Consider the following 26914-nt stretch of genomic DNA (forward strand, 5'->3'; position numbering starts at 1 on the left):
AATGGCAAAAATGATGAAAACAATTGATTGATATGAGTCAATGTATTTTTGTGGAAGTTAGATAAACATTTGACAACATTAATAGAACAATGATGATGATCCAGAGGGAAGCAGAATATAAGAAAATACCATTTTTGCTGGTGGGTTTTGATGTAGAGAAAGCATTTGACAGAGTAAGCTGGGATTTTTATGAGTAAGGCAATGAATGCATTTGCATTCCCTGATACAATAACATCATTACTTAGGAGGATATTTGAGGGTTCAAAGGCAAATATCAAAGGGGGCTGGTCCTCTCTAATAGGTTGTGTCTGAACAGAGGTGCCAGGCTGTGTCGTCTTTCCCTTTTGTTATTTGTGTTATATTTAGATCCACTGGCAAAGAAAATAAGGGAATGAGAAATTAAAGGATATAATTAATATGGTAATCAAGAAACGTTGGCTTTAGTTGCAAATGATTTTATTTTGGACCTGATAAAACTATAAAAGGACATCTTGGTATTGTGGAACATTGTGAGACAATTTCAAGTTTTTTTCAGGATATAAAATTAATGAAGACAAAACAATGGCTATAGCTATAAATTACGTACCCACACATAAATTGGTTCAGCCATACCCATATTTATGGGGGCATGATAAAATGAAGTATTTAGGAGTATGGGTTAAAACTGATTTTTTGTTAGTTATGAATGTGTGAAAAGAGACAAAGCAAAAGATAATACAAAAACTGAGAAACAATAATCTCTTGACTATGGATATGTATGGATAGCAAGATACAAGAATTTAAATGTTTTACCTCTCTTTAGTTTTATACACAGGTTAGACATGTTTTTATCAACCAGGGCAGAAGTTCTGAATAGTAATTAATAAAGAGTTAAAGGATTGTATCTGGGAGGGGAAGATGGCAACAGTCAAGTGGGATAACTTGATCCTTCCAATAGAACAAGGTACTTTAGGATGGAATATTTTAGAGCTACACAATTAAGGCTGTTATATACACAACACAAGCATAAAGCTACAGTTCAAAGTGGAAAGTCATGAATATGAAGTGGGAGGGTCAAGAAATAAGGAGAAAATGGGATTTTGGATGCAGATCCTTAAGGAGTGTAACAACAGTCATACAAAATATATTCAAAAAGTAGGCAAAAGCATTATACAAACTAAGCCAACACAGGAATGGAGAAAGGAGATTTTTCCAATAGGGATGACTGCAATTAGGGGTTCGGAGAATAGGCAAGAGGGGGACTGAATTTACTGGGGAAAACTGGCAAAGGAACCAAGATATTTGGAAAAAATAATTACAGACAGAAAGGTAATAGAAAGGGACGGGGCCAAGAAGACATTTGGACTGCAAGCTAGAGACCACCTTGCTTAACTGAAAGACCTGTACTGGCAGAGTTTTCTGAAAAAATTTCAAGCCAGCTACATAAACTAAAGCACTGCTGGAATTTTCCTGATGGGTGAGGAAAGTGAACCTATATTTTCTTGTCTGTGAGTGATAAAGCTGAAACAAACAGTCTCTGTGGTGTCCCTCGAAGTCTCACTAACCCAGTAGGCTCCAAAAACACACTGGTGCATGGGGGAATGGATATTTAGTTAGTAAACATGCTAACTGTCTTTTATAACAGAGCTACCCTAGTAAACCACTCCCATGCTTTTAAACATGCCTTTAAACAGGTTTGAACCAGATATATAAATGGAATGGTGAAGTTCTACACTTTATTCTCTTTTTCAACCACTATTTGGAGTGCTTGTTTATGTGTTTTTAATAAAGAAGATTGAACTTGAACTAGCTTGTGCTTCCTTACTTTTATTGGTGGATTTATACTTTGGAAAGTTTTTAAAGAAGTATTTCTACCATCTGTTATTAAGTGAGAGATTCACAGTATGTTTTTTATTAGGTTCCTGAACTCTAAAGAACACTAGGGAATCTTAGATCTTCCACAGAGAAGTTTCCTCATTATTTGTTGAGTGATTAAGCTGATTTCTGTGTGACCTGTTCCATAATGTTTTCTGGTTTAAGAAATCTGCTTGGCTTGGTGTCTTCTTTTGTTCTATGTGAGAGATAGACACTTAAATTAGCTATTCTGCACATTTCACATTTTTTTCCATTGGTTAACTTGTTTGAGTGATACTGAAATACACAGTGGATTTCTGGGCCTTTGTCTTTTTCTAAAAATATTTCAAGTCTGATGCATAAACTAAAGCACTGCTGGTGATTCTCTACTAGTTTTTCCCCACTCGCCCTCCCTTTGTTGATCTACTTTTTTAATCCTGTTGATTTTTACGCTGCCCATCCCTACTTTAAACTGAGCTTAATAAGCTCCTCTTTCCTACACTGTTGTTGATATTTTGAATTATTTATTTGCCTTTCCTTGTGTTTATATTGAAAAAGTAAATTTTGCCTCTCATTGTCTGTTCTACTGATTTACTTGCTCTGAATTCATTATCTAGCTAGCTGTTGGATAAAGTAGTGTATTTTTACACTCTAGCAAGCACTTGATTTTACATCAAGAGGTCAGTGGATTTTCCATCTAGTGTACTGGGAGGTAGCCTGGTCTGTTTAGGTTGGGGAAACACCTGACATTTCTGCATGTAGTTTTATTGGCTGGGGGATTATCAATCAGCTTATCTGGTTTTTAGTGCCTTTATAATTCTGTACAATTGAATGACTCTTGGCTTATTTATACAAAGTGAAATATTTTAATGAATAATCACACTTTTATAATCAGTTTAAGTATACTGCTGTATCTGTATCTTTAAGTTTGTTTGTGGTAGCATTTTACTCTGGACACTCACTTACTGTGGTTTACATTAGGAGGCCTGTGATTATTCATCTAGTGGCAGTAGGTGTTTACCTGGGAAGCATGCAATAGGGCATTAAGTATCTTTTTGCACTTCTCTTATATACTGTGACTATACTTAAGCAGTTTTAAGAAGGCGTTTTTCTGCACCTTTGTGGCAGAGGTGTGCTGTCTGAGTTGGAGATTACTGCTGAGAGGCTTACTGTGTGCTTTCCTGATTGGTAGTTAGCTTAAAACTTATTTATCTTTGCTCATATTTAAGCCTCACATTTGCATCATACTGCTCAGCAGCAGCTAGCAGTGCCCTTGTATAGATGCAAAAGCCTGGAAGCTCAGTTTTTCCCTAAACAGCATTCTGTGAAACCCTTCCAAGTTTTTCTGCTTTTCTAGGAGCCACTTAATTGCACCCTGAGCAGTGTTGCTTTATTGATCAACCTTAGCCTATACAAAGTATCAGGCCCTCTTGTAGTCTCATTGCTACCAGCACAGCCCTGTCAAATTAACCCATTCCCTTCCCTAATAAAAACATACAGTAAGGGGCTGCTATCATGGATAAGTGGTTTCCCATCATCTCTTTGGACAGCCTCATAGACATGAGCATCCCAAGGCAATATAGCAATTGTCACATGTATACTGACAACCACTTACTCCTGAAGCAAAAAAATACTTTATGTGAGAAATATAGTTACACTATGAAATTGGAAGCAAGACTCTCACATAAGGACAAAGTGAAAGCCAAACAGGTTGTCAGCACATACACACACACACACACACACACACACACACACACACACACACACACACACACACACATATACACACACACTTCCCAGACTAAATAAGGACATAACACATAAACCCATATATGCAGAGGTAACCACTAGTAACTTACCAAAAGATCAGAGACCTCCCAAACGGAAACCACTTACATACATAACCATGCAAAAAACAATCACAGCACATAATAACACACACATCATTGTCTCTACAAATAAGCTCATAAGGCGTAACACCACAAAACCTAATGTAATGGTCATAGGTGACTCCATTGTGAGACAGGCAGATGTTCCCCTCATCAGGTTGGATAAGGAACAGGTTATGGTTAGCTGCCAGTCAGGTGTCAGGCCCTGTCAAGTCACTCAAGCACTGAAAGGATCATAGGAAGTTATTACGCTATTGGCCCTGAGGCTCTTATAAGCCTAGAAAAGAGTTTAGCCCATGTTTGGACAAGTCAGCGCCCTTAGCCCCTGTCCAGCAGGGACACAGGTGGAATCCCAGGGGTATATTTTCTGTTTCCCATCCAGTTATCCAGGTTGCGCTCAAAAAGGGATAATAAGATACTGTGCTCGATGTAGAAAGGGAGTCTTTTCCACAGATGGGGGAGTCTCTGGGACACAAATCTGTCCTGCCAACAAGTCCTACTGAAGTCACATACCAGGTTGAGGTTGCACGTGTGGGTTACTCGAGTGGAGCTTAATTTGCGGATATGCAGCAGTCCCTTCAAGGCGGGGGTCCAAGATTGCTTTGTATGCCAGATAGAGGTCACCTCTGAGGAGTCTGTATGAAACTGAGTAGAGGGACAGGGCTTTTAGCCTATCTGTGTAAGGTAGATGTTTGAGGCCATGGATTCTCCTGGTGAGGTACCTCTGTGGTCTCTCCACTTGCTGCATGTACTTTGCAAGGTACATGCCGAAGCAGGTGTTGTACTCAGTAATTGGCCTTATAAGGGAAGATAACAGGGATGTTATAACCCCCTTGTCCCTGGATGAGATACCCTTACTTATGAGGTGGGCCATGTAGAAAGCTTTCTGTACAATGGAAGCAACATGGTGGTGAAAAATTCAGGTTACAATCAACCTGGGTGCCCAAATCCTCACGACTAATAGCGTGCTTAGGACTTTGGTATTAATGTGATAATATGTGGGGACATGACTCTCCCCAAAGGGGATGATGAGGCATTTTTTGGCATTCAGCTTGAGGCCATGTTTCTGGGACCAGTCATTTGTCTGGGTAAGACCCTCTTGGAGGATATCCACATCACTTGGGGAATTGACCACACCCTGCTTGCAGTGATTTGCAAACTTGGTCAGCCATAGCCCACTGGTGTTGGCTTGCACCTAAGAGAAGTATATCCCAAATAACAGAAGCCCTCAAGACTGATCCCTGGGGTATGACACTTGCTATGGGTCTACTGATTGTGGTGGCTTTTCCTATTTTGTTTAGGTGGGTTCTATCAGTGAGCCAGTTTGCTACACATCTGGTAACATATGGATTGATGCCTAGTTGAGAGAATTTATCTATTATACCCGAGTGGGGAATACTGTTGAAGGCTTAGACCAGGTCAAGGTAGGCACTGTGCACTGTCTTCCCCTCATCTATGGCTTTGGTGACTGTCTCAAAGAAGTTGACCAGATTTAACAGACATGACCTCCCCTTGACAAAGCCAAACTGTGTGGGTTCAAGTGTTTGGAGTTTGCCAATGTCCCTGTTAATGAGGTCCATGATAATCCATTCCATGGCCTTGTAGATCAGGCTAGTTAGGCTTATGGGGTCTATAATTTCCGAGATCTGTGGATGCTCCACCTTTGTGTAAAGGGATGACAGTGGCTGTCCTCCACTCAGCTGGGACAAAGCTGGTACTCAGGCTTTGATTGAATAGGGTGCCTAATGGTGCTGCAAGTTCATGCCTGAGTTCATGTAGGATGCAGTCTGGGATGTTATTGGGTCCCATGGAGGCTGTTTTTTTTTGCCTTTGCGAGGGCAGTGATGACCTGTTCCCTAGATATAAGGGGTGGGGGCAGGTATTGTGGATGTCCTGAATTACTGATGGAGGGGACAGAGGGTGAAGTTTTCACTGAATCTGTCAGCCAATAGATCGGCTATATCCATAGCATTTATGTATGTGGTGTGCTTGACCACCAATTCTGAACAGATCTGGATGCTTCCTTTGAAATTGCAGACATATTTGAAGAAGGTCTTGTGACTGTCTCTAGTAGATGTGACCAATTTGGACTTGATGTTGGCTTTACAGGATTTCACTAGTGCTCTTATTTGCTTGTTAAGGCTAAGGAGAGATTGCTTCCAATTGGACACCTGCTCCTTCTTGGTCCTGGACAGCAATTTTTTCTTTTGTTATATAGTTGTTTTTATTGCAGATGACCACAAGGCATGTTTACTCTTCTACAAAGTTGGTGTCTATGGCTTATAAGAATTTGATAGTCAGTTTTTGGGATGATACCACTGAGCGAAGACAGAGATGGAAAACAGTTTTAGAAAGGAATTATACTGAGATGCAATGTGACAAGATATGTTTGGCACCCAGCCAAGATGCAGAGGCAAGTAGATTCAGGATCTTTGTCTGGAAATGTTTGTGAAAGTATTTTTATACACCACAAAGGATACACAGTATGTTCTGACATATAACAGGGGAATGCTGTAGATGCAGATACAGGATGCTGGGATCTTGCGGTACATTTTTTGCGGTTTCTCAGGATTCGATGACCTGAAAAAAGATCTGTAACATATTACTGAAATCAACAGGAAGGAATAATATGTAATCCAAAGAATGAATGCTGCTAAATTGGGATCCAAAGATTAAAGGTTAGATAAGGTACAACTCTCTTATAACATTGGTCATGCTGGGGGCAAAAAAAATCTATCACAGAGAAGTAGAAAATACCAAAAGGGCCACAGTGGAAATATATTAAAAAGTTAATGGAAGTAATTGAACAATGTGAGTTTTGATAATCAAATGTAAGAAAAGAAGAAGAAAAAAGGTTACAGTTAACCGGCAGCTATGGCAAAAAGTCAAAGATTCTGCAGAATAAACTCACTGGTCATTCAGTAACTGAAGCTAAGTATACAGGGTTGGGACTTACATGAGCATTTTTGAGAGATGTTATATCAGTGGGATAAAAGGCATTTTGAGAGATATTATATTAGTAGGATATAAAATACACATTTTTGTAGTCATTTGGATATATAAATAGTTATGATTTTACAAGAGGATGGAAATGTGTATAATGAAATTTGAAAATATAACTCTTAGTTTTGGGCATTCAACAAATGTGTAATAGTAAAATTGCATGTTGTTTTTTTTTTCCTGTCTTTATTGGAAAGGTCGGGCAGCTGCTTGGAGAGTCACATGCCTTTACCATGTATAACGAATGCACACAAGGGCTTGCTGACATGTATTGGAAATTTGAATAAACTAATTTGTTTAAAAAAGCACAAGGTTTTAAGCCTCAAAAGGTACCTGCTATATACCTATTCAGGATTAGCAGTCGCAGAAGAGATTCAGAAAAATTTACATTTATGCAGTTCATTGCAGGTATTTTCTTAGGTAATTCCATTGTTTCAATGTTTATTTTTTGCTATCAGCAGTTTTTTTTTTTTTTACTTCTTGTGAGAGGATATCGTGTGCTATTAAATGCCTAGAATATAGAATAGACTAGTTTGCTCTTGAGAGTAAAACTACCAACAATGAATACTTTATTTTGTGTCACAAATCTTTTACAGGTACATCATGCTGTGAGGTTTCTGAGATTCCATTCCCAACCTGATGTGTCATTCACCCTGAATGATACCACTACAAAAACATTACAACATTCTGGCACTTGTCCATGCTGTTGACCTCTTCTGATTAACGATTAACATCACTGGCAACCTTCATTGTACCAGTTATGTTCTTCACATATATTTCAGGTGAAAATCAATATGCCATAGCTGTTTGTCTCTCTTTTTGTGTCTTGAGTTTATTGACTACAAATTCCATAACCCTGCAGTTTGACACATTGACAGAATTTCTATGGGTGTGCAATTCTGCGCTTTATTTACTGTTATGTATGCACTGTAGATTTTTTGTGTCAGCCTAAGTGCCCTCATTTCCTTTGATTTTCATTTCCTCCCTCCCTCCCTTCCTATGTTCTAGGTTCATAGACGTGTACAAGGCTAACAACCATGAGGGTCTTTTTAAGCCTAGCCATGCATCCCAGTATCCCGTTATTTGTTAAAGGTAATGTATTAGAAAATCATTGCATAACTTCTAATATAGAGAACAGATTTTGCAATACAAGGTGTACCTTGCTGCAGGAAGACATTTGAATATGAACTTTTCTTCTTCTTCTTATACTTCTTCATATTATTATTATTATTTTGCTTAGTCGAAACAATTTTGCGCTATATCAGTACAGAGCAGCTCTATAGAATCTGAACTTAATGTTAGAAAAGGAGAATCCACAGATAAAATACTTATATCACCTTACAAATTCTGTACATCAGAGTTACAGTTTAGCTATAGACCTTCTGTTTTATACTGTTAACAATGAACAATGCATGATAACACCTGCATACTAGTCTGTTATTGATGTTGAAAATATGATAATTGAGTCCCAACTGTGCATATATTAATTTTTTCTAATACCTGTTTATTTCTTTAATCATTTTCATTGAAGAAAATAAAATCATTATTTCTTTCATAAAGAAAAATCTGCAGAAGAAAATAAAATTATTTAAATGAGACAACCATGCCAGCCTTATAATATCATATGCTTTCAGCATTTTAGCCAAATCTACTTCTGTGGGCTTTCACTTCAGAAAAGTTTAATTCCTACAACGATCTTATCTACAGAAAAAGACCCAATCTTTCCAGCAGCTCCTCACACTAACTTCTCAAAGAGTGCATGTCCATTGAGTTTTGGAGTTCCTCAGAGTTTTCCTATTAGTGTCGTGAAAGTATCCTTAATTATAGTCAAAATTCTGCAGTCTTATTGAAAACAGCCTGAAAAATGTACCACAGCCTTCACTTCAGTGAGTTCCCAGATGGTTTATCCTCCTCTACCAGAACCACCCAGTCATCCCATTTATTCCACCATAGTGGCAACTGGTGACTCCCATGCTTGGTCAAACCCAAGGAATCATTTTATTCTTCCACAGGTAATCCCTTATGAGCTCATCCACTCATAACAAGAGTCATAAGGTAAGGAACAGGCCAGCTTTGCTGGTGCTGTGGGATAGCCTACACTCTCCCTGAGTGGAGCACCTTCCACCACTGATGCTAGTCTACTGGGCTTTACTATATCTGCCCTCCAATGGTTACCTTCAGCTTCCAGTGCAACTTGCATATGGCTGCGAGCTCTTGACATGATTGGTGTCAACCATGTGGCAAACCAGGGACACCTCCCCCCAGGATGGACAAGCAAGCAGTGGCTTCTCACTCCCATCATCTCCTGTCAGCTCCTGAGCCACTATTCAAACCTGGGTCACTTGCAACATAGTCTGGGTTTTATCCGTCAATGCCAAGAAGTGACTACTTAACAGAACCATTTTCATTTCATACAAACGTCATTCTTTAGAGCCAAAAAAACTCCTCCCATATCTATTTTTGCTTGTGAAACTGTTACAGCTTATGTATTCTTGCTCTATCTGTACCTATCACTCAGTTCTGGAAATCCCTTGCTAGCACTGGATAGAAAACCTTTTTTTTTAAACTCAGTACTGTCTCTTACTGCAGGTCCTTAGGTTGTAAAAACTGATCACTTTTTTGGATCCAGTTTCTTGCCACTGCCTTAGTTACTGAAGTCTTGTACAGAGTCTAGCTCTGATGGCAGCTATTATAGAGAATAGAATGTAGCAAATTTTAAGCAGAAAAGAAAGTCTATAGTAAAGATTTCTTAAAAAAAAAAAGACTTGCTCATTGATAGGTATGTTATGTTATATGGGACAAAATAATTGAGCCATTAAAATTAAATATATCACAAACTCCCTCCTTAATTAATTTTGGAAAGAAGCAGTTTTGTAGTGTGACTTTTGAGACATCTGAAGTAAAGGACATATCTGTGTATGCAATTGACTCAAAGAAGCAGGAGTATCCTTGGAACAAATATGTGTTTCTGACAGTTACTCCAGTGTTAAAAAGTTGCTAAGAGTATATTTTATATATAGGTTCATAGGTAGGTACTAGGTGATTGGCCCTAGGGCCTATATAAGCCTAGCAAAAAGGTACCCTGGCTTTCGCCACCTAAGAAAATTATTTTCCTGTGCCACTGTCGAGCAGAACCACAGAAGTGATCCCCGGGGTGAATTTCCTATCTCCCATCCAATCATCAAGATTTTTCTTGAAGAGTGCTAATGAGGAGCTTTGTTTGATATAGATAGGTAGTTTGTTCCAGAGTATGGGAAGTCTCTGGGATAGGAATCTATCCCTCCAGCATGTTCTGTTTATTGTGGTGACAAGGTTTAAGTCCCTAGAGTGTGTAGCTCATAGGGATTGGGATTTCTTTAAGTGGAGCATGTCCAAAAGCTCTGGGTTTGACATAGCTTTGTGAGTTAGGCAGAGATCGCCTCTGAGTAGGCGATATGTGACGGAGTAAAGCTGCAGTTTTTTGAGATGGTCTCTGCGTAGGGCATCTGTTTGAGGCCGGTAATCCTCTTTGTGAGGTATTTCTGCAGCCTTTCCAGTTGTTGTAGATGTCTTGTGAGGTACATACCAAAAGGGGCATTGTACTCTATAATGGGTCTAATGAGTGACGAGTAGAGGGGAACAATGACCTCTTTTTTCCTGATGAGAAACCTTTTGTGATGAGGTGTGCCATGTAGAAGGATTTCCTGACTACTGTGGCGATGTCATTATCAAAGGAGAGACTACTGTCCACCTGTGTCCCAAGGTCTCTTATCACACTTTCGGTGTTAAGTAGACTACTGCCTATGTGGTAGTTCATGGGTACAGAGTTTTTACTAAAAGGGATGACAATGCACTTTTTGCCATTGAGCCTGAGACCATGGCTTTGACACCAGGCATCTGTCTCGGCGAGGCCCTTTTGTAGGATGTCCACATCTTTTGGAGTTTTGATTATGGCTTCTAGTTTGCAGTCTTCTGCAAACTTTGTTAGCCAAAGACCTTCTGTGTTAGCCTGTACTTCAGAGAAGTAGATACCAAACAGGAGATAACCCAGGACTGAACCCTGAGGTACTCCACTTGTCACTGGTCTGAAGTTGGATTTGGAGTCTGCTACTTTCACAGTGTGGGTTCTGTCAGTGAGCCAATTGGCAACCCATCTTATGACATAGAGATTTATACCTAGTTTAGTGAGTTTATTTATAATTCCAGAGTGGGAGATGGTGTTGAAAGCCTTGGTGAGATCTAGATAGGCTGTGTGAACCACCTTACCCTCATCTACGGCTTTGGTGACTGCTTCAAAGAAGTATATCAGGTTTAGGAGACATGATCTGCCTTTTACAAATCCAAACTGGGTAGGGTCCAGAGTTTGGAGATTACCAATGTCATTATTTATAAGTTCTTTGATGATACGTTCCATAGCCTTGCAGACCAGGCTCGTCAGGCTAATGGGGTGGTAGTTTCCGGGGTCAGTGGTGGCTCCCATCTTTGTGCAGTGGGATAACTGTCACTGTGCACCATTCAGTGGGCACATAGCCTGAGGTGAGGCTATAATTGAACATGGTACTTAGGTGGGGTGCCAGTTCATTCTGTAGTTCATGTAGAATACAGCCTGGGATGTTGTCAGGTCCCATGGATGTTGTGTTCTTGGCTTTGCAGAGTGTGTTTTTTACCTGTGCAGCCATGATTACAGGAACTTTGCATTCTTCTGGTATAGAGATGGGCCCTTTAGTGGATGACAGGAGGGTAAAGTTAACATTGAGCCTATCTGCCAGGATTTTGGCAATATCAGTTGGTTCTGTATTTTTAGTGCCATTGTGCTGTAACTCAGAGCAGATCTGAGTGTTGCCATTGAGATTCGTGGCATAGCTATAGAATGCTTTGTGGATGTCTTTAGAGTCAGTGGCGATTTTGTTTTCGTAACTATCTTTGGAGAATTTTATGAGGGATCTCAGCTTCTTACTGAGGCTGACCAGGGAGTTTACCCAATCATGGGATTTTCCTCTTTTTTGCAACAGTTTCTTTCTTCTGTTGTAGAGTTTGTTTATGGCAGGGGACCATCAGTTTGGCTTTTTTTTTTGGAGGATAGCATCTTGGTTCTGTTAGGGATTGCACGATCCATGCACTCGTGTAAGTGCTTATAAAGTGCATTTGTGTAGGATCACTTTTTTGGGTCCAGTTTCTTGCCACTGCCTTAGTTAAAGAAGTCTTGTACAGAGTCTAGCTCTGATGGCAGCTATTACAGAGAATATCTTATCTGTGGATGACCTAGAACAAGAGGATAGTAAGAACTATTTTTATTTCTATGTCAGTCTGCACAATCTATGGACAAATTATATGATGAATTCAAAATTTGTACTGGGAATATGAAAAAGTGTAACATTTCAAGAAAATGAAAACATTATGAAGCTTATTCCATGTGTAGTTATACTTACTAGAATCAAATGATCTTTTAAATATCTGACTGAGAGAGCCTAACATGCTGTGTGTGTGTCTGTGTGTGTGTGTGTGTGTGTGTGTGTGTGTGTGTGTGTGTGTGTGTGTGTGTGTGTGTGTGTGTGTGTGTGTGTGTGTGCTGCAGAATATCATTTAATTAATGAATGTATGAAAAAGCAATGCAAGGTGTGTGGACAGGTATGCCATACAGCTAAACACTGAAGGGCATATTGCAGGTATTGCAAATCAAATAAACAATGGTGGAATGATTGTGTTAAAGAAAATGATAATGCTCAAAATGTACAATTTGAAAATTAAAATTTGGAGCAAACTGTGCAAGATGAGCTAACTGGTGTACAAGTAATACCTGGTCTAGATGAAGGGGTAGGTTTCTACAGATGAAGAAGAACATGATTAAGAATGGCTGGTTGTAGGGGGGAAAAAAAGATGTTAAAACTCTAAAGAGACAGATAAGAGATACAAAATGAATACAATGAAATATGTCACTACAGATGACTTAGAAAAATAAAAAAATGGGTTAAAGGGCAAACTGGTAGAAAAAAGGTAAATACTATTTTTTGTGATTTTCTTTAATGCAAATAATGACAAATGAAAGCAGAAGAATTTATATAGCACAATGGTGTAAACATTTAAAATCTAACATAATATACTTATTAGATATACATGTAAATAACATAAAACAGAAAAAAAAACAGTTATGTTTAGTGAGGTAAGATAATAAGCGGTATGAGTAATGAATTATGTTGTGAAATAATATCATATAAGGTGAATAATATTAGAATACATATGAAGTTACTATTGTTTGTCCAGGAAGCTTAGTGATATTAAATTGTTGTATTAAAGGGTAAGTAGTAAGACTTATGGCAGATTGTGCATTTATACCAGGTACTAAGAAAATAATGTTTTCAGGAATTAAAAGAAAGTTAATTTTAACATAAATACAGTGAAATTAGGAGACTTTGTAACATTGGAGGAAGAAAAGGAAAACAAAGAGGGAAAGTTAAGGTATGTAAAGAATGTTTTTCACAATTTTAACTTAATGTAGGGCAAGAACATAAATATACACATGTAAAGGGAAAGGTAAGGAAAGAAATTGACTTTCTGTACTTTGAGATATTAAAGGAAGCTAATGCTGGCACTTTACTTTCTGGATTTTTGATCATGTAGCAGTATACTTTGTTTTTGGATATAAAAAGTTTATTGTTGAAGAGGGCAAGAGATAGAAGGGATTAACTGAGCACAGTTCAAAATTAAAGTGTCACAAAATGAAAGGCAGGTATTATTTTTAAATCATTTACAAATAACAGATTTTTCTAGGCACTGGCTAGAGTGTTGGGTTGATTCCAAAAGAAAATATAAGACTATGTATCTCAATATAGAATCTTTCTGACATAAGATTGAAAAGAAATGTATCAGGAACAATGTGAGAAATTATTGGATATTAGGAGGTAATAATAAGAAGGCAATGATGTACTAAAATTAATATTTATGTTGAATGAAGCAAAAATAAGAGATGTGTTATTAAGGTAAAAATATGGTGTTAAAAGTGGGGAGGAAGAGATTAATCCTTTTTTAAGTAAGCAAATAAAGTAGAATGAAAGAATGCTAAAGAAAGTATGGAATGAGAAGGGTCTAATAGTTAATAAACAAGAAGAAATAATGTGATGCTGTGGAACTTTTTAAAGAGGAATACATAAAAGTACTACTAGACATATTTGGAAGAAAGATGATAAGAAACTATTAAGAGACTGGAAACCCATATCAATAAACAATGTGGATTATAAAATAGTTGTGATGTTTTTTCAAATAAGATAATGTCATAAAAGAGAGAGCCATTGATGGGATATATGGGATGAAATAAAAGGATACTAGAGACATGTTGGTTATAGTTAAGGAATTACTAGATGACATTCCAGAAAACCAAATCAAAGGTAAACTGGTTTCATATAACATTAAAAAAGGCATGTAACAATATTTGTCATAGTCACTTATGGAATATTTTAAAACAATATCGCATTCCAGATAAAATTATTACATTTTTGAAAGTTATTTATGAAAATGTATTTACAAAGATATTAGTAAATGGTTGGCTAAGCAGGGAGAGTGAAGTTAAAATTTGGGTACATCAAGGATGCCAGATGAGTGTAATACTTTTTGGTTTGGCAATAAATGATGTTAAAGGAAAACTACAAAGAAATAATTGTGAGACAAATTTGATTTACAGAGACTTAGTTAAATTGCATGTAATAATGTGTTAAACAGATGATAAGTGCAAAAGAGATGAAAAAAAATGAAGAAGAACCTGTTGAAAATATCAATAAACTAAAGTAATAGGAAAGTCACATAACAAATGTAACAAGAAATAAGAAAAGTTGGTATGACTTATGGATAAATGTTATAGAAAAGTTGCAGAATTGACATTTGCCAGGGAATAGAAACTGACATTAAAGAAGCTATTATAAATACATTAAAAAATGTGAAGATATTTTGTGGAGACTGATAATTAATAAACTTCCACTAAATTCAGCCATGAACTAAAATCAGTTTTCTGAAAGGTTATGTTATATTTGTAATAAAGAGGAAATATCTTAGCATGATTTGTTAAAGAATGAAAAAAAATCTTGACAGGAATGCAAGATAAATGGAATAGTGAAATCATTATTATTTAAATGATTTTATATGTTTGTGTTTTTTTTTTAAATAAAGGAGTTGAAAAAGATAGGTGGGATATAATGGATAAAGTATTGTTTGCATATTCTTCACATATTTGGTTGGCTAGATGCAATGATATTTTGTAAAATAATGGTATAAGCATGAAATAAGAAGAAAGGCAGAAAAGTGGTTATAGATAAAAGGATGGGTAGTATAAGGAATATAATATATGATAAAATATTGCTTGACATTTTATGAGTTTATAAATATAAAAAAGTGAAGGGATGCATAAAAAGATTTGAACAAGAACACTGGTCCATCTACCTATTTAACTGAATAAACTACTTGAAACTTCAGCAAGGCGTCTTTATTCCTCCCAGAGGGAGAGTGTCAGAGACAGAATCTCCTAGATCTGCTAGCTAAAGTGATTTTATCTGGGCTAATCCTTATCGTTTTGTTTTTGTTTTTTGCTATTCCTGTCAGCTTATGGGTCACAGGTGGGATACAAGAATTCACTCAAGCACTCTGGATTACCTATGTTTTCATATTGCAAATATTGTGTTGGTAAATAGCAAAAAGGTCTTTGTTAGATATCACAGTCTGACAAAAACATACTGTTTTGTGGGTGATGAAAATCATTGTTACAAGAATGTCCTAAAAAAGATGTGAGCAATTTCAGGAGATGGGGCATACTTCAAAAAAACAGTAAGCCTTTGTGTAGGAAATGTATGGAATTGGGACACTTATTGTATCATTGTCACATACTGGAGAATGAAATGGTTAAGGGGAAGAAAAATAGCAGAAATAAATGTAGACGATAATATTACAGCAGAAGAAGTTACTGAAAACCCTGAATTGTGGGATGAAAGTAAGGAAGAAATAGACGTAGATAAAAATGACATAATAATTCAAGATATTGACTTTCAGAAACAAGAGCAAACTAGTTTTCTCAGTTGTAAAGTGAAGAAGAAGAAGGAGAAATGGATACAGAGGAAGGAAAAGACACACCTAAGTAATCATTTACACTGAAACTTAAAATAAGGAAGATAAAAAATAAAAACTGGAAATAAAACATTTAAAAAATGAAAAGGATGATATAGGAATTTTAGCTTTCAATATAAATAGCATTAAAAATGAAATAAAAGGTTTACTAGTAGATGAGTGTTGCGTAAACTAAGGATGGATGAGATGTGTTTACTGGATACTAGCTGAAGTAATCAAGACAGAGAAAGAGAACTGAGGCAATATCAGGGAGTTATTTGGTCAGTAGGAAATGAGACATTCAGGAACTAGGATTTTTATAAAAAATGAGGAAGTAAGAATACTGGATGTTATAATTGTAGTTCTAGGAAGGTAGCAATATGGGATTTCAAAATGAGAAAAAGTGTATAACAGTGATAGTAAGTTATGCATCTACTAATAAAACAGAAAGAAAACATTTGTTTAAAAATATTAAACCATATGTATTAGTTAATATGTCAGTAGTGTTGGTGGGGGACTTTAGTTGTAACCTCAGAAAACCAAAACAAAAAAATAAATAACACAGGATATAAAGATGTTAAGACATGTGATATGATTATGATTTAAGGATAGGAAAATATAGAGAACAGACATATAAAAGGGACATTTTCAAGATTGAATGATTATGTAATATAGTCTAAAGAGTAAAAAATAACACAGGATGTGAAGATGTTAATACATATGATATGATTATGATTTAAGGATAGGAAAATATAGAGAATAGACATATAAAAGGGACATTTTCAAGATTGAATGATTATATAATATATTCTAAAGAGTTGAAGGACATACAAGGAGGTCTGGCAAAAACACGAGAAGATAATACATCTACAAAAGAGGGAAAGGGTATGAAAAGGCTAACAGGAACCCCTGGATTTACTAAACTTCCATGCAGGATTAGTTCAGTCCTGCACGAAAGCGCCCGTTTAGGAGCAGGATGGCAGAACGCTATGCATAGTAATGAAGGCGCGTTGGCCCAGCTCCTAGGCTTACACTGAGCGTGTACAAGTGCAGGGGGCATCTCTGAGAGCAGAGCTCTCAGAATAAACAAGCCCCTGCAATGTGGAATAGCAGAAGCTGTTAAAAAATGAGTGAGATCACTCATAGGTGTCCTCATATCTCCACCAACCATCCCCCATGTGTACAACAGCAACAGGACATATAAATAAAAAAAAAGAACTCCTTTTATTTTTTTTAAAACCCCAATTAAAGCTAGTAGGTGCGCGGGTGTGCCCATCTCTTAGCTATGGTTAATGTAGCTTAAATGGCTGAAGAGGATAACAAGGAAGATATATGCAAATGAAGCAGTATAGCAACAGTGTAATGGGCAGAGCACTCGCCTTACAAGCAGGTATTCCCCATTCAAGTCACACTGCATCACATTCCATTTTCCAAGTGAACTCTGTATATGAACATTTTTTTGCTGTATAACCTATGAAATAACATTTAAGTGTGAACTGGAGTACTGCATTAAATGCACATGTGAAGTGTCAGTGTCATAATGAATAAGGCACTAGTAAGCAGGTTTAAGCACAAATAAGCAGTAGTAAGTATATATAAGCACTAGTAAGCATGTTTAAGTACGTTTGCATGGGGGTAAGCATTGTCTACACAGATTAAACAAAGTAGAAGCTAACTGAGTGTAAGAAATTGTAACCAGAAGTAAGTACTGCTGAGCTCTGCGCAAACCTGCTTACAACTGCTTTTAAGTGCCTTAACCACTCTGTATTCAACGGTCCATGTTCTGCCCAGCAACAAAATAAACAGCCTCTACAAGGCTTGAACCCAAGCCCCAGTACACTACAGTCATAGTAGTTAACCACTAAGCCATCATAGCAGCACATAAGATTGAGGTTTCAACAAACAAATCCTCACCATAGGAAAATTAAACTGAACATGTGAAAGGAATCTCTGTACAGTGTGATGTGGTATAACCTGCTACATAACATAAATATGTGAACTGGAATACCACAGTAAGGCCAAATGTGAGGTGTAATTGTAATAAAGTGTGGAAGTCTCCAGGACCCCATACAGTGTATGTACACATGAATCACGGATACCAGACACATATATAACATGTAATGAATAATAAATCAATGCCAAAAGGAAAATATAATGCAAATGAAATATTAAGCAATGCTAAGCATTGCACAGCTCAGCTTAGTTGGGGTAAGCAATGTGTAGGCCAGCTGACTCAATCTGCCCAGTGGTATGCTCCTTTAAGCAATGTCAACATTAGGTAAGCATGTGTGCCCATGGCTTAGCCTTGTTAAAACCATCCAATCATGGGAAAGTGCAGGAAATCAGGCTTATTTAAACCCCAAAGGCACCAACAAATCCCATAACTGGTTGCAACTCCCTACTGTAGGCAGAATGGCTGGAGTTGGGGAAGGCACTCGATTTAGAGCGCAGCACTGGGGCACTCAGGAGTCCAGATTCATGGTATGGCTCCTGTTAAAACACCATGAGGAGAGACTACTGCAGGGCCAGTACCAGGGCTCTCAGTATAAAGTGGAGGCCTGGGACAGTCTTTCCCATGACCTCACCAGTGCCATTGGTGTCCCCCAGACTGGTGAGCAGGTCAGGCATCACCATGCTGACCTGAAGTGGCAGAGGGGTGATCTCTTTGACCAGTGAATCCAAGAAGCAAGGCAGATGGCCGATGCCCCAGCACTAAGTACCCATTCTACTACGTAGATAATGATTGCCTAGCTTGTATATACTATGGATAGGTAATCGCTAAATATCACTGTATTTCTCTGACAGCTGCAGATGAGTGGGCTGTGAACCAGCAAGCCCATGCTGCTAGGCTGTAAAGGCTGCATTGTGAGGCAGGTTAGTAATATTCCTGCATGTATTGCCATAACAAATAAATATAACAGTTCTGGAAAGTGTTGTACCAGTATACAAATGTACTGTGTATGGGATGTACTGAATATACCAGACAATATGGCAGGAAGACAGTCATATAGGTTGCGTGGAAATAAAGGTGTAAAATCTTGTGAATAAAAGTATAACCCCTGGAGTGCTTGTGTACATCCTGCTTACATATGTTGTTGTAGTGTTGCATTCTATAAATAGTACTGTTGTATTAAGCAGTGTTACCCACACTGTTGAACACAGGTAAAATGTGTAGGAAGGTCAGTATAACAATGTTGGAAGTCCCAAGAGGTCAGTCATATAGAACAACTGAGGGAGACTTAGACAGAAACCATTGGAATGCTTTACACCAATTCCCTGATAGCACAGTGTACTGTGATGTCAACTATAATAATTTTACCACACACAGCAGGGGTTCGAATCCCGGGAGTGGTAGTAAGTTGTATGTATAATCATACCCCACAACTGTACAGATTTTGCAAGAATGTTCAGATAGAAAGCTGTATGCATAATTAGACAAAACAACTATACAGACTGTGGCAGAATGTGCAGGTAGTAAGCTGTATGCATAGTCATACCCCTCAACTGTTCTGATCTGTCCAGCATGTCCCAGATAAATGGCCCATCTCTGCTGTCCGGTAACCTGTTCCCCTCACAAATCAGTGTGATGATCCAAGAAATGTAGGCAGCTTATACTGACATATAATGGATAGTCAGACCTGAACATGAAAAGAGAATGTATATGAAAACAAACCTGTCATTGTAGCATCTCACCCAAAGTGTATGACAGCTATTCCAAAATATGTCACATTACCATCTGCATCCTGTCAAGCCTTGACCAGAGTGTGTGCAATAATGAATTGTTAGGTATGTGTATAACATCAACATGGAATCTTGGAGTATGTGTAGTATTTGTCAGATAGTGTTAACTAAGTTTTTCTCCACAGCTATAACAGGTAAGAGGTGTAGACTATACCTATGACACAGTCCATGCATATACTAATCTACAAACATACCATTGTACAACATAAGGACACTGGGTAGTGCAATAATACATGTAAGGGACAGATCACTGCAGTGACTAAGAAAGTTGCGAAAACTACAGGGATATATTAGTTGTTAATTGACCTCTCTTTCTTTTCCCCCTCCATATGTGCAACAGTAACCTTATTACATACCTCATTGATTATGTGTACACTCCAAACTTTTGTTGGGGCATATGTCCTATTGGTTTATAAATATTCACATTTGGTTCTCTGCATGTGCCATGTTAAAATACTCCCATATTGATGGCCTGTTGCCATCAATGAAACCTGCATACTGTTGTAATGGCCACTGTTGTCCCATATATGCATGTGTTCTGCTTGATCTGCAACTGTTGTAAACTGGTGTCTTGGGTTAATGGGAATACCTATGCATGCTGTTATAACTAATCCTGAATGCTGTTGACTATGACTAACTGATATCTTTCTAAAACTACAACACCATAGATCGTATGGGAAGGCCAGTCCCAGCAGATCCACCTGTCCCATCTCAGCCTGCCATGGCACCAGGTACCAGCACATCTGGGGCCCAGTCTGGGACCTTCTCATCCATTGGCCCTGCACCACCTTCAGATGGAATTGCCGCAGGGGATGGGGCTTGCCCCCCCCCCCGGGAGTGGGGGCGGAGAAGTACCTGTCACCCGCCGTCAGATCCAGGCCATGGTGCGTAGACAGCTTGACAAGGAGTTTTGAGACCAGCTATGCCAGCTTGAGGGCTGCGTGGCACAATTAGAGGGTGAACCTGCCCCTCCTACCCAGCACAGCCACCTTTGGGGCCGTTAAGGTGCAGTGGTGACTGCCCATGGGTGAGGACCTCAGTCCCACTGATTCCATTTGGGGGCTCATGGGCTTGCGACTTCCAAACACCCCTCCTTGTCCAAGGTTTTTACCCTCACACATGTGTCATATACCACGCCTATATGCATCTTGTTTGTCGTGTCTGTTAACCTACCCAACCTACCTCCCCAGCTATACCTACTACCCCTCCCCAACATCCCACTCTCACCTGAAAAAGAAAAAAAAGGCAATTTGTTCCCAAAAAAAAAAATCTTGCCCCATATATAGCTGTCCAGTTCACACACGTATCCCCTGGACACATGTAATCCGGTCTAATTGGCATCACAACTTATTATTGTTGTTCTCACCCCCACCCAGGGGTTTGAGTGTCCAAGTCTACCTCCAAATTCAGTATATATGCACAGTTGTTGCTTTAGAAGAAATGGGCAGCTATGGACCTTCCCTACACCCTTCCTGCACATCCCTGGCTATTTTTCCTACTGTCTTTCCCTCTTTGTGCCCCTTTTTTCACCACTTTCCTATAACCCCTTTTTTTCTTTTAAAGAAATTAACGCTGGGGTAAGCAGGAGTAAGCACTTTTAAGCTGCAGTAAGTGGGCTTAAGCCTTTTTGCGTAGGGGTAAGCACTGCCTACGCAGGTTAAGCAATTTAGAAGCTAACTGGGTGAAAGAAACTGTGACCGGAAGTTAGCAGTGCTTACTGTCGCGCAAACCCATGCAAACCTGCTTACAACTGTTTTAAAGTGCCTTAATGTCTCTATATCCAATGGGCCATGTCCTGCCCAGCAATGAAATAAACAACTCCTGCAAGGTTCGAACCCAGGACACTGCACACCATAGAAAAAGTGATTTACCACTAATCCATGCCAGATATACATAAATCTGATGTTTTCAGAAACATATCATCCAGTCCAGTCATGCAACAGTACAGAGAATGTATACCAACATCTAGAAGTATGTGTGTGTAAATATATTAATATCTAAATAGATACAACAGGTTTACCATCATAAAATTGAATGATAAAATGTCTAATTATCATTTGGTCGAAAAATTAGATCCCAACCCAAAACACTGAATTGTCAAAATGTCTACAATCATTACATTGAAAAAGCAATGAGATCAACTCTACTATTTTGCAGGGGAGGGCTACACCCCCACACACCCCTACTTAAATATATCAACTCTGAGATTGCACTACAGTGCAGAAATGGGCAATTTCGATAATTTTTACATTCTGAAATTAGACTAATTTAATTTCAGCATTTTGATCATTCAATATAGTGTGTTCAGCCAGTTCAGTTTCAACCATTTGTCATTCAACATTCTGATGGTAAACCGATATAACATATCTATATATGTAGATATTTATATATATTTGTTACACTATATACATATATATTATTATATATGAACATATATACATGCAAATGCCTACATCCACACATATATGTGTCTACACCTATATGTCTACAAATACACAGCATGTTACATATGTGTACGCAGATATATATCTATGTAGGTATATATGGACATAGTTATATACATGTAAGCAGATATATATATATATATATATATATATATATATATATATATAGTGAACCAATGTAAATGAAAAGCCACCAGCCAGATGAACAAATCCAATTTAATAATGAAATAAACTTGTACAGCCACAAAACGAACTTTAAAAACACCAAAAAACACAAATATACGTAAGCGCTTTCGTTTAAAAGTTTTAAACTTCATCAGACAATGAACTCCATGACATCACTTCCTTTTATAACCTTCACCAAATTCAAAAAAGTGTGCCAAATTCTAAATCAAATTGGAGCATGCTCAGTTGTAAATAAATCAAGGAATGCATAAATACAATGAATATGAACTAAGTGAATGGAATTAATTATATTAAATACTAATATACATATTAAAATTAGATTATAATAAATAAATAAATACATATTATATTATTAATAAAAACACAAATGTTACCCAATCTCTTAAAAAATCAAATAATTATACTATACAAGACAATTTCACACCCCACTTACCTATTATTTAATTTGTGCCTATAATTAACCAATAATAGTATATACTATACAAAAACCATTTCATCCATAACTAAAATTAAATTTAATATTATAATAGAAATATAATAAAAATATGATATTTTTAACTAATTATATTATATTATATTAACTTATTACTCTATAGCATCCTTCAAAATTATTTTAAAATTCTTATTGTTATTTCGAGTTAACGCTTTTAGTTTTAAAACTGACCCTATAGTACTCCTTTCATTTAAACCTGGCCAAGAATCTGCTTGTAATTTTATTTGCCAGATAAGTTCTCTTTCTTCCAAAATTAAATTCCAAGGAGTCTTATCTTTTATTTCCACTTGATCTATCACCATATAATAACATTTATGATTAATACATTCATTTACATGTTTTGCTAATGTATTATTCATTTTCTTATTCTTTATTGCGTATTCATGCTCATAAATTCTCTGTGCGAACATTCTTTCTGTTTTACCTACATAAAAAGAAGTACAGAAATTACACCTCGCTAAGTAAACAACTGCTTTGGATTTACAATTAAATTTCTTTTTCATGTAATATTTCTTATTACGTATACTAAAACTATCTCCTTCTTGGATTTTATAGCACCATTTACATGCTCCACATTTATAGTTCCCAATCTTCATTTTTTCTTTTACCCCTTTATTATTAGTAGATTTTAATAGATCTTTAAAACATTTCCCTTTTCTATAAACTATCTTGGGAAATTGATTTTTATGTTTTTTACACTGAGAGTCTTCAATTAAAATTTCCCAATTATTATTGAATACATCTTTCAAAATTTGATAGTCTTGTGTAAAAGTGATTACTAAAGCCTTTGGAAATTCTTCATATTTATTGTTCATATGTTTACTAGGGGTATCTAAACAATCATTGGTACTCCTATCATCAAATCAAAATGTGCTTACATTACTATCATTCTCATCAACTAATTCACTTTTAATTTTCAAAATTGGCTTAAAATAGGCATTTTTTTCTTTTTTGATTGACTTCCAAAATTAGTTTATCTATTAACCATATGGGGTATTCCTTATTGATAAACATCCTTCTTAAATGTTCGCATTCTTTTGTAAAATCTGAGAATTTAGTAATAATTCGAGCGGCCCTAACTAACTGGCCTTTAATTACAGATTTTTTCTGATGTTCGGGATGTGCGCTAGTATAATGAAGGAAGCCATTGGAGTAAGTTTTTTTCCTATGAATTAAATAAATATAAGCTTTAGCTTCATAATCTTTAACCAAATTAATATCCAAATAATTAATTTCATCTAAATTAATATTCCGTGTAAATTTAAAAAGGTTTGTGGTTCCATTAATATAATTTAAAAATTCATTTAAAATATCAATATTTTCCTTCCAAATTAGACAAATATCATCTTGAAACCGGTGATATGATTTAATGTAATTATAATATTTACTGTTAAATATAAACTTCCGTTCCCAAACCATCATAACTAAATTTACATAAGTCCCCCACAAGGTGCCCCATGGCTATACCTTTTCTTTGAATATAATATTGATTATTAAACTTTATATAATTATTATTTAATACAATTTCAATAAGTTCAATTAAAAGGTTATTCAAATCTTGTTTAAAAGAAAATTCAAATAAAATTTCACTAATCCATTGGAGGCCAATATTTTGGGGAATTACTGTATATAAATTGCACACATCTATTGTGACTAGAACATCCTTAGCATCAAACAATATTTGATTAATATGATCCAAGAATGTCCAGGAATCTTTACAAATATATTCTTCTTTCACTATTACTTTTTTTAGTTCATATTGTACATATTTAGCGCATGCTGACCTGATAGAATCCCTCCCATCTACTAGGGGGCGCATAGGAGGTTCTTCTATGCTTTTATGCATCTTAGGATTCCCGAAAAAAACGGGAATCCTCGGTGTTAAAATATTTAAATAATTAAATAAATCAATATCTATCTGTTTATCTAAACACATGTCATTAATTTGTAGGAAAATCTTTTTATAAGCATAATTTAACTCATTCAAAGATACTTCATCATAAGTATCTGTATTCAAAATCAATTCCATTTTCTTATTATAAAAATCATTATCCATAATAACTGCTGCTCCCCCTTATCTGGCTTCATAATTCTTATATTTCCTTTCTGTAAACTTTTTAATATTTCTAATTCATCTTTACTTAAATTTGAAGGGTATTCAATTTTTCTATTAATTCTATCTAAGTTCTTTAACTGGTTTTCACACATCTTTTCATATATTAAAAGCTTAGGATGCAGGGGGGGGATTATATGTAATTGGGATATTAAACTTATGTGGTCCATTATAAATTGAATCCTGATACATTAATGAAAAATTAATTTTTCTCAAGAACAATTTCATATCAATGATAGCTGAAGTAAAATCAAATGTATGGAAGGGTACAAATGTAAATCCCTTAGACAACAGGTTAGCGACTTCCTGATTAAACTCAATTTTAGTAAAGTTATACACTTTAAAATCGCCAAGAAGATTAACAATAACTTGTCGCAACTTGGTGTCTGAATCATTATCACAGGGTTTTTGCTTATGTATCCCATGCCCATTTTCATTAAAGGCAATGCCAGTCTCCCAAATCATGTTCTCCATTTTTTGTCCTTCGGTCTGGCTCCTTGAAACCCCGCTGTTCGCTGATTAGCGTGAGGGGCTTTATTTTTAAGCCTTTCCGAACTTCTTCATTTGGGATGTTCATCATTATATGTAAAGTCATTTTGTAAGTTCCCATTATATTGGCCTTCTCTCACAGGGTCAGATCTATAAAGATGGTTCGAACCATAAGTTTTAATCTTCTTGTTTTGACCTCCTGGGAGCCTGGGATAGGCGACCCCATTGGCATATTGATTGATGTCTCTTTCGATTTTTTCTGTTTTACCATTCTTTAATTTAGTAATATATTGATCGATGCTATTATAGATCCTAATCATGTCATACTGGACAGTTTCGAAAGAGCCATCTGTTCTGATCGTTTTATCAAGTTCATCAAGCTCTAATATCAATTTATCTATTTCTATTTGATTATACTTAATTAATATATTGAGAAGATCCTTTCCACAACAATCAAATAACTGCAACAAATCTATATGCATGGGTGAATTATATACTAACCCAATAGGGGTATCTATATAGGCATATATGGCCAAACATCTGTAGATAGCATTGGCAGATTAACAAAAACATAGATGTCTACATGCACCGTTAATGGGGTTGAGAGGCCCCACACACTATACGTCTTGTACAAATAGGCACCCCCCCCACAGCCAAACGCGTTCACCCTGCAATACACTACCAATTATTGCAGATCCTGGTTATGGAATCTGACACAACATGGGCACAAGATGTTAACAGTACTACATCCCACCTGTATGATGTCAGGCTGGTACTGGTAACATATGCATTACAGTCTGCCTCCCATAGGAAATGTAAAATGTGTAAGCCAGCAACATCCCCAGGATACAGATACACAGATACAGATATGCAGATACAGATATACATATATGTGTATATATATATATATATATATATATATATATATATATATATATATATATATATATATATATATATATATATATATATATATATATATATATATATATATATACACACATATACATGTGACTACACATACACACACAGATATATGTACAGTAAGATATATCTGTAGAAGGTGCACACAATATGGAACAGCCACTATGCCTACAGTTAACACCTGAACAACTGGATGAACAATTGTATGGGCCACCCATACAAAAGACAATCATTGCCTGCAACATATACCCACAGAGACGTCATAGGAAAAACACGACACACAGGTGTGCAAAAATGGAAAACCTTTAATTGTGTACTATTACAGTTCTATATGCCATGTCACACAGCTGTTCAGAAACTGACATCCATATAAACAGAGTAATGCAACTGTGATACAGTTATACTAATACAGTAGTCTGGAAAGGTTCACAACTGTTGCTGTCTCGATCAAGCCCTTCAAGTTGTACAATAGTGAAGACAGACTGGGCCACAGGATACCAAACAATCAACAGTATGTAATGCAGGTGTATAGTTCAGCAGCCTCTATCTACACTCTGTACAAAATCACTAGGTGGTAAAGACGTTGTGTGACCAAATGGGTTGTAGCTGTTATATAACAAGGCATAACTGACACCATCACAAGCACACTGACAAACAGAACAGTCTGTATGGCAGAAGACAGTAGGCTTGCAGTAACACAATTATGTAAGTAATGTAAATATAGGTGAAGTATACGGTA

Source organism: Protopterus annectens, chromosome 6.part0 (assembly GCF_019279795.1).
Source record: "Protopterus annectens isolate FY-2018-M chromosome 6.part0, PAN1.0, whole genome shotgun sequence".
NCBI classification, from domain to species: Eukaryota; Metazoa; Chordata; order Ceratodontiformes; family Protopteridae; genus Protopterus; species Protopterus annectens.